The sequence below is a fragment of the Equus przewalskii genome, chromosome 4 (assembly GCF_037783145.1).
Source record: "Equus przewalskii isolate Varuska chromosome 4, EquPr2, whole genome shotgun sequence".
Classification (NCBI taxonomy): domain Eukaryota; kingdom Metazoa; phylum Chordata; class Mammalia; order Perissodactyla; family Equidae; genus Equus; species Equus przewalskii.
Genome location: NC_091834.1, coordinates 20659144 through 20671599, shown reverse-complemented (window position 1 = coordinate 20671599; position 12456 = coordinate 20659144). Strand labels below are relative to the sequence as shown.

Sequence of the window (12456 nt, the reverse complement as noted above, 5' to 3'; positions counted from 1 at the left end):
AATAATGAATCCATGTGATTTATCACCTAAAAATGCATTCTCTCCATTTTCTCTTCTTCCTCCTTATCCTTTGACAGGTGAGTTTTCTCAAGTTTAAATCTGGCATCAATTGCCATTCAATTGTTACCTTGTCGTTCCCCTCATCTTCCCTGTTATCAGTACCCAGAGAAGTAGTCTGGTTTACAAGGAGCTTGAAGCATTGTATTATCCAGAAACAATATCTGGAAGCAACTAGAATGCCTGTCACTTGAATCTCATCAGTCACGGTATTTTTAAAAGTATGTAACCTCTCGAACTCTAAGATGAGCACTGCCTCCACCGCAATGTCCCATCGCAGCCATCCATCTTCCTGGGGCAGGCTGCACTGTTTGGTCAGTCGGAGTTTGGATGTCATTTGTTGGTGAGATCTTTAGATTGTTGTTCTCATGCTATCTGAAGCTTTCTGTAACGATTCAATTGTTCTCTTTTGACCCCTGAAAACTCAGTTCTTTTTATAACACCAATGCCACCTGAAACCCAGTGTCTGCATGAGGTGAACTCCACATCCAAGAATGGGTGGAAATTACAGTTGCTGTTAAAGCCTCTGGACAGGCTTCTCATGGATGAAGCCACATGGTTTGCCAGAGGCCATTTTCAGATCTTCCCACCTTTTTACTGCAAAAGTTTTCTTCTTATTGTCTTCTTTTTTATTGTTCTGTCTCAAATACTCTTTAATGTAAAAACTTTAGGTTTTCTTGACTCCTTTCTCCTACTGAGGGAGAATTACCCTGGGTTGACAGAAATATGTGATCACTAGTTTCCGATAGTAAGCATTAGCTCACATCTATTTTCTGATCAGGTAGAGGCTGCAAAGATGGATTTGCATACGCTCTAATAATAGCACTTTGTCTAAAAATCTGTACTCAGATTTATTTATCTATGCCATGGGTAAACATATATGGAAATCATGAGATGGAATCATGGCAGAAAGTAATTTTCTTGTGATGCTAAAATTCTAGCAATGTACCTTTTATATTCATATTATTGACATCATAAATGAACTGAAATGGGATTTAATGATCAAAAGTGAGATGATTAAAAACTCTTATGGTTCTGCTCTATTATACTGATATTAATATTTAATGGGAAATGAAATATGCTTTGTCTTATGAAACAGTAAGCCGAGTCCACGAATAGATCAACTCTGAAGGTAGAATGGAGGGTGAAGCACAGAGAGATTGGAGAAAAGATCAATGACCTTGTAAAAAATGAGAAGAGAGGAAATTTCTGAAGAAAACAGAAAAGCATTTGCAATTGGCATGAAAAATGATTTAGAAAAATAGTGAAGGTTTTTCTTCTCTCCTGATGCCTGCAATTCCCTCCAGCTGACTTCATTAGCTTAAATATAACTCTTGTAGCTGAAGGAAAAGTAGCAAAAGATGCTGAGCCTCCCCTGTGTCTTTGGCCTTTACTACTGTGAGAGCTGCAGAGACCACCTGTGTGCAAGAACACTGTGAGGAGCCAACAGGACCGCCAGGCACTAAAGAGGAAATGGACACCAGGCAGGCCATCCTCTTACCTGGACCACACAGCAGCCACTCACCGCTGACACCACCCACCAAGATCAAGATTGCCAGAGTCAGAGGGAAAATTCAAGCACGGGTATTTAAAAACTCTCCTCAGGCAACTTGAATGTTCTGCCAGGGTTACCATCTACTGAAATGGATTTGCTAGTTTGACCATCCTTAGGACCCTGGCCATTTACTGACCACCACAGTCTCAATTTTCTCAGCTGTGAAATGGGATAATAGTAGCACTTATCTCACTGCACTATTCTAACAATTAAATGGCATAATTACGTGTAAACGGCTTGAACACAGCACCTATCAAGTGTCGAAGCTGGGAAATCCTTACATGTGCTTGTTATTGTTGACACTACCACTGGTGGCATGAGGAATCCATGTGGGGTAGGAAGGCAAACACATCGCAGGCAGGGACAGGGTAGAGATGCAATGATGTGTCTCCTTAGTGGCCGTGTCTCAACCAGTCCTCAAAGCCAAATGCTGAAAGGGGTTATTGGCCTGTGCAGGTGTGGATCACAAGGGGAGTGCTCAGCAGGATCCGTATGTTGTAGGCAAGATCTTTGCTTGTCCCACCAGGTCCCTGGAGAGTCAAGCCAAATGTCATCAGGACCTCCAGGACAGGCCCTGCTCCTCAGCTACACCTCAAGGGCTTCTTTCAACTCCAGATAAAGACCAACTACTGTTGGAAAATGCCTGACCCTAGCTTCACTAATGACAACTGTCAGGTGTTTGGCTCCTCTCTCTGCTAAACTTTGAAGTAGGGCAGAGTGGAGTGCAGGCCAGGCTCAGGCTGAGTGTCCTTTGGGCATAACCCTGGTCTGACATGGTCCCTGCATCAATGCCTAAGACCCACAAGGGCCAGTGCCCTTTGGTGTTGATGCCGGGGTCAGTCAGCCTCTGCCAGCATTGGGTCTGCATTGAGTGGATGGCACATGCGGGACTCTGTAAGTCTCCTGCTGCTCCAACCATTCCAAATCATCTTTGCCACCCCACACGTCGGTGCAGACACGGCATTACATTTCTGAACTGCTCTGCAAAAATGTTCCACAAATGTCTCTTCTGCTGGGGAAAGGGTCCTGGAGCTCCCCTGGCAGCAGAAGAGAAAGGTCCTTTTTGCTGGGTTGCTCTGGAAAGCTTTTCCTCATCACTCAGTGGCCTTGATGTTCTGGTGGAATCCTTTCTCCAACCCTCAGTCATTCGCCCTCAGCCACAAACAAGGATGGAAATTGATGTGTTTGCTACCTATGTAGGTTTCAGTATTTTTTTCTCATCCCACCTTCTTCCACATGAATTACACAAACTTGTACCAGATTCGTGGATTCTGAGGTTCAAAGTAGGGATCAAGACTTAGAGCTTGAGAGAAGTAAGTTAGGCTTAAATTAAATGTTGCTCCCCGTTCACTGTCAGGAAGGAATGGGGGAAGTGGTGTTTACCAAGGGTGCTGGTGCTCCAGGCGCCTCACACAGGTGACAACAAACGTGTCCTAAGTGTGGCGTCTCTTGGGACAAAAAAGAAAACTTAGGCTCAGAGAGATAATGCAACTTGCCATTTCACACAAGGTGGGATTTCCCAGCATATGTGCCGAACTTCAGACTCCATGATCTTCCCACCACACCACTTCCTCCCAGAGCAAAGAAAGAAGATGTGAGATCAAAAAGTCTAAAAAAGTTTTAGGTGGATATTTACAGACAAATAATTTCATATAATGAGTATTAAGGAAACGAATCTCCTTCAAACATGTCACCTTTTGGAGACAGAAGCCCGTATGGCTCATGAACTGCCTGCTCAGGGACCACCGTTGCCTATTGCCCCTCCAACAGAATTCCCTGAGTCAAGCGCTTCTGCTGAGGGGGTGGCACAAAGGCAACCATATTACGGATGGTATTTCCCTTCCTTCCACCTCACAACACCCAGCCTAGACTTAGGGACCAGACCCAAGGAGCCAACCCACAGTCTGGGCCATGGCATAAGACATAAATGCCCAGGTCAGGGTTTAGGGAGTCTTGTAGTCTGTCCAGGCTGCTATAACAGAATATCAAGGTCTAGGTGGCTGTAAATAACAGAAATTTACTTCCTGCAATTCTGGAGATCGGAAGTCCAATAATGAGGGGCCAGCAGATTCAGTGTCTGGTGAAGACATCTTTCTGGGTCATAGATGGCCCATAGATCACATGATGGAAGGGACAAGGGAGCTCTCCCAGGTCTCCTTTACAAGGACAGTAATCCCGTTCATGAGAGCTCTACCCCTATGTCATAAGTACCACCCAAAGCCCCCACCTCCTAACACCATCACATTGGGGGTCAGGTGTCAACATATGAACTTTGGTGGGACACCAACATTCAGCCCATAGCAGCGAATGAGATACTAAACTCCTAGGGACAGAGAGCCTCTCGTATGGCTGTCTCCAGTTTGCATGGTGATCCCAATCATGCTCACTTCTCACAGAGGCCACTCGCTCAATCTCAAATATTAAGCAGATCTTACAAAAAAGTTTTCTCATCTGCCTTCCTTCCTTTCTACCTGAAAAAAGTATTTTGGGGGGCCAGCCTGGTGGTGTAGTGGTTAAGTTTGTGTGCTCTATTTCAGTGGCCCGGAGTTCGCAAGTTTGAATCCTGGGTGTGTACCTACATAGCAATCATCAAGCCATGCTGTGTCAGCATGCCACATACAAAATAGAGGAAGATTGACACAGATGTTAGCTCAAGGACAGTCTTCCTCAGGCAAAAAGAGGAAGATAGGCAAGAGGTGTTTGCTCAGGGCCAATCTTCCTCATCAAAAAAAAAAAAAAAAGGATTTATGGGCACTGAGTCTGTACTTTGCATTTTGCAAGGGACTCATAATTGTATGTATGAGTGAGATGTAGATTATGACCTCAGAAGGATCACTGGACAACCAACAACTAAATATGTCACTATAGATGCACAGACTTGCACACTGGATTCTAAGGAAGGACACCTGGAGATGAAGGCTCCCCAGAGAGAAGAATCAGAATTGTCTTAAAAGATCATGAGGTCATTTTCCTGGGGAAGAGTGGAATTGTATCAGGGATCTTTGATTATGTCATTAAGCCTCTGAATTAGCTGACCCTGAGGCCCTTTTACCTCCATATCTCTTGTCAGATAAGATAATAAATTCTTTCTTGTTTAAATAAGTCAAGGTTTTATTACACATACTTGAAAGACTCTAACCTTACTTGGGATGGAAAAAATAAAGACAAACATCAAATCCTCTATCTAAGAAATGCCAGTGTGCAGAGACTTACTTCTGTATAGCTTTCATAAGCACAAGAATTTCAGCACCAACATAGGCAGAGTGATTTACTCCTATTGAGAACAGTTAGAAAGAGAACTGGGGTTGGGTGCTAACAGCAATGGTGCCCTTGGCAAGAGGCTTTAGAAAGAAGCTTGGAAGAGACCAAGAAAAAAAGGGGCAAGAAGACACCATTCCTAAATTATATTGCCTTTTTCTAGCAAAGGAAAATGACTGAGATAAGATGCCCAGAGCATATGCTTTTCCATGGAATTGTCATTGACAGAACTGAGACAAGATGATGCTGTTCATTAAGAACCATAATTAGTAAAAGGCAAAATATCTACATGATCTGAAGAGAAACCAGAGTATCCAAAGAACTTGAAATCAACAATTCAAAGAGATTTATGCACCCGTACCTTCATTGCAGCATTATTCACCATAGCCAGGATGTGGAAACAACCCAAATACTCGTCAACTGATGAACGGTAAAGAAGATGTGGTGTATATATACAATGGAATACTACTCAGCCATAAAGAAAGACAAAATCGTCCCATTTGCAACAACATGGATGAACCTCGAGGGTATTATGTTAAGCAAAATAAGCCAGACTGAGAAAGACAAACACCACATGATTTCACTCGTATGTGGAAGATAAACAAACATAAGGATAAAGAGAACAGATTAGCGGTTACCAGAGAGGAAAGGGGTTGGGGGTGGACGAAAGGGGTAAAGGGGCACATGTACATGGTGATAGATAAAAATTAGACTATTGGTGGTGAGCATGATGCAGCCTATACAGAAACTGATAAATAATAATGTACGCCTGAAAATACACAATGTTATAGACACTTATGGCCTCAATAAAATAATTGGAAAAAAAAAAGAATCATAATTAGTAATCACCACAGTCTGGCCGGGCCCTGCTGTGCCCTTCACACTTACCACCTCATCCAGTCCTTGCAACAAGCCCCTTATTAAGAGTGGGTCCTGTTGTTTCCTCCATTTTACTGATAAGAAAACTTCGGTTTATTAAGTCGCTTGGCTAAGGAAGCAAGATGGTGGGTAGAGTTGCCAGACTCCAGGCTGTCACCTTCAGGAGACTGAAATTGAGAAGTACCTACATAGTCAGCAATGCTGACAGTGTTAGAAAATTCTCATGGCCATTCCCACATTGAGTATCCAAGCCTGGGCCTCCAGGTAGGGCCGAGGAAGCAGGATCCAATCATTCTGATTCATAAAACCAGAAAAATATTAAACATTTTGATGGGTGACCACACACATAGGTACAACTGTCTCTTACTAAGCATAGTACCTACATCAGAGCTAAAATAGAGTTGAACTTCACCTTGAAATTCTTGGCATGGGGTTTGCATTGCTGGAAAGTAAGGAATGGTGAGAGAGTAATTTTATGGAACTGTTTGGTATTCATGTGACATGGGAAATAGCACTTGTCATCTTTTTCAGTATTCTGTCTTTTTAGTGAAAATAATATTTATGGACTCTCTAACTTTTTCCTCTCATTTTTAAGAATGTCAGTTGCAAATTCTCTCCCTATCAAGTTTTCACTAACTTGCCTTTGCTGTTGGGGACCCACTATTGTACACAAAAGGAAAGCAAAATGAAAAGAAGCCACAACTCTAGAAACATGATAGAGTGACATGTTCATAGGAATTATGAGATGGGTTAAACCAGCAGGAGATTTGCGGAATTATTTTGATAAGGACACCTGTTGCAGGTACAGTGAAGGTCAAAAGCCAAAGCAATTGTCTGAAACGGCTGAGAACTTAACCTCCTAAGAAAATTAAACAAGAGCATAGAAACGTTGACATTGTTTTTTAGGGCTTGATTCAGGTAAGGAGTTTAGGGATGTGACCTGCTCTCGTGAGGGAATGACACACTCGTGATGGAGAGATGACGCAGCAGCAGCTTCCCTTGGCCTTCACCTCTGAAGAGGGAAAAATAGATGCTTTTAAAAGTTGTGATAAGGGACCTGTGATGCTATTCAGTACAACGTTATTTCAAAATAAATAACATGGCCTGAAAATGAACTTTCTATTTACTAATTTCTGACTCACTTTGTCAAAGGGACAAAAATGGAGCAAATAAAACTGGGAGAACGCACTTGCCTATTTTTCCTAACATCATATTTTCCAGTGATTCAGTTCACTTCCCATGATATTGTGTCTTTGAGACTGTCCCCCGTGAAGCACAGCATAAACACAGCTCTCAGAGACGAGCCAAGAATGCCCGTGGAGAAACCTGCCTTCCTGCTCTCAGAGGCAGAGGAATCCCAATAGCGGAATGCTGCCTGTTAATTAGATTCAGACTCATTTATTTATCAGACAGGCTGCTGTGAATGTCAATTTCTAAGTTACAAAACTTAAATAACAGCAAGTATTTTACTGAAATGACATCACATTTTTGTAACACTTTATGGTTTTCAAAGGACATTTTAACATTTGTGGTTTTGACCCTCAAGCTAACACCACCAGGTAGCCGGCATAATTATGATCTTTACGTTACAGAGGAAGAACCTAAGGGTCGAAGACACTCAGTAATTTTTCAAATTCACACAACAAATAAATGGCATAGCCAAGAATAGAATCCACATCTCTATTCTGGTGTGCTTTCTCCTCTAAAGGGCAAAGGCATGGAAAAATGTCATTAGAAATTCTAAAGCCAAAGATGAAGTGATGCTCATAAATATATTTAGGATGATTGGGTGAGTGGTGTTTTCAGTTATGTTTAAGACAAGAAAAGTAAAAGGGCTGGACAAGTTGATGGGGTGAGCCTGAAGCTGTTGATAAATGATAGAGACACATTGTTCTGCCCCTCTCTGCATCCAACTTCTCAGTCAAGGACTCAGATCTTCAAACTAGGTAGAAATAAACTGGATAACAGGAAACCCAAATCAAGTGAGGAGATACTAAAGGAAAGAGAGCAAGTCTTCTGGCCCAGAGCACTGATGGGGCAGGTCCAAAGATCTTTGAGCCTTTCGTCTGGTCTGCAGAACCGAGGATCTAAGGTGATGTGTGGTATGTGGACAGCTTGGGAATACAAATTTTCAACCACACACAGAAAAAGGGAAGTAGAAAGGACTCTCAAACATCGGTGGATGACTTTAAAGTGCATTCTACCAAGACGACAAAGTTGACTACATCCCAATTGTTATGCAGTCAATACACTAGACATCCTTTGAAGACAGAGATTATTTTGTCTTCCCAGCAAGTACCGCAATGACTCACACATCAGGGGCACTCAGTACATGTTTGCTGACCAAAGCTGAGCATAGAAAATGAAGTGGCAATCATTAGCAGCCCATATAGTTTCCCTAAGAAAGAGCAGAGAAACCACATGGCTTTTTGGATACAATCCCCAGGCCAGTAGATAAGTTTGTATACCTGGATTTCAGTAAGATCTTGGGACAAGTGCCTCATATCTCTGTAGCTAAACTTGGGAAAGATGGCTGGGGAGACGGCCCAGTTGTACGATAAGTGACAGGTTGAAAATGCACACTCAGAGGGTGAAAAACGGATGGACGTAAACATAACTCTGAGGTCTCCAGAGGCCTGTGTTCAGCCCCAATTGGCTTTTCCACATTTCATCCTTTACACTGACGAGAACATTCTAAATGATTTCTGCTCTAGATTGTGCAGTAAGTACTGCTTCAGGTTTACCAGCATTTTTAACGTGATTGTGTTGCTTTGCCCGGTTAAACTCCGCAACTCTTTGTAAAGTGTGCTCAGTTTGCAATATAACATTGTTAACCACTTTATGGGCATGTCATGATTAAGTTCAACACTTTTTTTTTTCATTTTTTTATTGTGGTAATATATATATGACACATAATTTGCCATTTTAACCATTTTTAAGCGTGCAGTTTTGTGGCATTTAATACATTCACATTGTTGTGTATCCATCACCACCAACCATCTCCAGAACTTTTTTCATTTTTCCAACCTGAAACTCCATACTCATTAAACAATAACTTCCCATTCCCTCCTTCTCCCCAACCCTGGCAACCAGCACAGTGCAATAAGTTTAAACAGACAATGTACCACTCCTGAATGATGAACAACATATAGAAAGAGAAAACTTAAAAAACATAGCTGGGCTCAAAAACGTGATAAACATCTCCATGGGGCAGAAATGAAACAGCAGTTCAGGAAAGAGTACACAGCCCGTTAGTCTGATGGGCTGTGAGCTTACAGACAGGCCACGTAGATTAAAAGTGTGGTGCCCGTAGAGTAATGAAGAAGAAAGTCCTTCCCTGGAGACAGAGACCAGAGTCACGCTCAGTACTGGAACCCACTGCCCAGGATAGCAAACCGTGGTCCTGGAGAGCAGCGCGACATGGACTCCACATCAGAATCCCAAACATGCTGGTGCATGTGTCACCCACAACATCATGGACATGCAGCTCCAAATCTGTATAAGAACCTGGTCTTTTCTAGGGACACATGGGTGACAGACAGAAGTAACGACAAAATCTTAGAAAAGAAAGTAAGTATGAAAGAAGAGAGAGAAAAGAAGGAAAAATTATCTCCTACTCAAAACGAGCCTCCAAACCAAATTTTTAAAATAAGTAAAGAAAGGTACTGCTAAAACAATAGAGCCAACCAAAAAACACAAAACTTGAGATCGCCTCACATAAAATTAATTTTTAAATGGTCCAATAAAGAATGGATTGTGAGGGGCTGGCCCGGTGGCCTGGTGGTTAAGTTCGCATGTTCCACTTCTTGGCGGCCTAGGGTTCACCAGTTAGATCCCAGGTGCGGACATGGCACCACTTGGCACGCCATGCTGTGGTAGGCATCCCACATATAAAGTAGAGGAAGATGGGCACGGATGTTAGCTCAGGGCCAGGTTTCCTCAGCAAAATGAGGAGGATTGGCAGCAGTTAGCTCAGGTCTAAGTTTCCTCAAAAAAAAAAAAAAAAAAGAATGGATTATGAGGACACATGGGATGCTCTAAGAGTTAAGTGAAGGAAGAGCAAACATCAAATGAGAGGACTTCCACTACCAATCATAGCAGAGCACGATCCTACAGGGCCAATTTCCCTACAGATAACAACTATCAGCTCTGGATATAATACAAAAGGAGCTACCTGGAGGCCCTGGAGATGGAGTAGAAATAGGCAGATTCTGGTGGGGGCCCATGCTCACTAAGAGAAGCTGCACAGAGTGCGTCCCTGTTTTCACTGTCTTCAGTCTGTGAATGGGCACAGTCAGGATGACTTAGCATAGTGGAGATGCTAGTGGAAAAACCATAGTCTGACTGGCCCAACGAACCAGAAGACTGAATGTGAACAATTGTGACTGAGGGGGCCAGGAATGCACAGTGGAATCCTGGAAGGAAAAGAGTCAGAAAAGAGATCTTCAATTCCTTCCTGCCCACATCTCTGGCTCACTCCTGACATATAAGAGTGTAGAGCAGATTAAAAGCAGCTCAGCTACAAACAAAATTACTAGATGAAAACTGGGCTTCCACACAAGAAATATAGTGCAACCACATTAACTTCTTGCTACAACAAAAGAAACAACACTTATCAGAGAAAAAGAGCACATTTCTGAGTCCCTACAACTTAACATTTGTGATGTCTAGGATAAAAACCAAAATTATCCAATGAAGAATTGAGACTATAGGATGCATTTTTTCAAAAAAGTGGAGACAATCAGCAGACATCAGATGAGTGAGATTCAACTGGACTGAGCCTCCCACAGAGAGTTACTATACACCACGGATGTAATACAAAGAAGATCTAGCTGAAGGCACTGCACAAGACTGTCAGCTACTTAACCCACGTGACGTCTGTAGAAAACAACATGAATCAGCAAAATGCACATTTTTAAAGTGCACATGGAATGTTCAACAGAGTGAACCATTCCTGGGCCGTAAAACATCTTAATAAATTTATAAAGATTGAAATCTTACAGGGTGTATCCTCTTACTGTAACAGAATTAAAAACCAATAACTATAAAACAGAAAATCCCAAGTATTTGGAAGTTAGCACACTTTTAGATAATCCATGGGTCTAGATAGAAACTATAAAGGGAATCAGAAAATATTTTGAATTAAATAATAATGAACTACATCACACAAAGTTTGTGTGAGACATCTAAAACAAAGCTTAGAGAGAAATTTTGCTTATATTGGAAGATCTAAAATCAGTTATATAAATTTCCATCTTAAGAAGTTGGAAAAAGAAGAGAAATCAAAGTAAGTAGAAATAAGGAAATAACAAAAATAAGAGCATGAATCAATTAATAATACAAACAAGAAGAGATGTCGATGAAAAATAAATAACAGTAGAGAAAAAACTTCACGCCCTAGGAAAATTAAATAAGTCCTAAATAAATGGAGAGATATACCATACTCATGGATTGTGGGACTCAATATGGTCAAGATGTCAATTCTTCCCAAACTGACCCATAGATTTAAAGCAATTCCCATCAAAATCCCATCAAATTTTTCTGAAGAAATTGACAAATTGATTTAAAAATTTATATGGAAATCCAAAGTACCTAGAATAGCCAAAACAATTTTTTAGTTATTTTTCCCTTTTTATTTATTTTTTACTTTTTAATAGACCCTATTTTTTCAAGCTGTTTTAGGTTCACAGTAAAATTGAACAGAAAGTACAGAGAGTTCTTATACAGCCCTGTCCTCTGCCTAACACACACACAGTCCCCCCACTGTCAACATCCCCCAACAGAGTGGCACATTTGTTACAACTGATGAACCCACACTGAATCACCATCACCCAGAATCCATGCCTTACATTGGGATTCGTTCTTGTTGTTGTACTTTCTGTGAGTTTGGACAAATGTATGACAACATGCATCCATCATTATAGTAGCATAAAGAATACTTTCACTGCCTTAAAAATCTTCTGTCTTCACCTATTCATTCCTCCTTCCAACCCCTGATCCTTTTACGGTCTCAATAGTTTTACCTTTTCCAGAACATCGTATAATTGGAATGTTACAGTATGTAGACTTTTCTGTTTGGCTTCATTCACTTAGTAATATGCATTTAAGATTCCTACTTGCCTTTTCTTGAATTGGTAGTTTATTTCTTTTCAGCATTGAAAAATATTACATTTATTATCCATCCATTGTCTCGATGTACCACAGTTTAATTATTTACCTACTGAAGTACATCGTGGTTGCTTCCAACTTTTGGCAAATATGAATAAAGCTGCTATAAACATTAGCGTGCAGATTTTTGTGTGGACATAAGTTTTCAACTCCTTTGGGCAAATACCAAGGAACACAATTGCTAGATCATATGGTATGAATATGTTTGGTTTCGTAAGAAACTGCCAAGCTGTTTTCCAAAGTGACTGTAATTTTATATTCCCACCAGCAATGTTTGAGAATTCCTGTCACTCCACATCCTTACCAGCATCTGGTGGTGTTAGTGTTCCAGATTTTGGCCATTCTAATAGGTGGGTAGTGGTATCTCATTGTTGTTTTAATTTTGATTCCTTAATGATATATAATTTTGAGCATCTTTTCATATGCTTATTAAGTTTTAATGAGAGGAAAAAAGTGGAGGACTTAGCTTCTCTATTTTGAGGACTTAACTACAGAATTCAAGACAGTATGGAACTGACATGTTGACGTACATCCCGACC

At 41.2% G+C, this 12456-nt stretch overlaps 2 long non-coding RNA genes across 3 annotated transcripts in view; one reads left to right on the top strand and one right to left on the bottom strand.

The window, feature by feature from the left end:
- The window catches only part of LOC103560152 (uncharacterized), a 68649-nt gene that overhangs the window by 24028 nt on the left and 32165 nt on the right, over positions 1–12456 (top strand). The window lies entirely within an intron of this gene.
- LOC139082781 (uncharacterized) overlaps positions 1–12456 on the bottom strand; it is a 34149-nt gene that overhangs the window by 5343 nt on the left and 16350 nt on the right. The window lies entirely within an intron of this gene.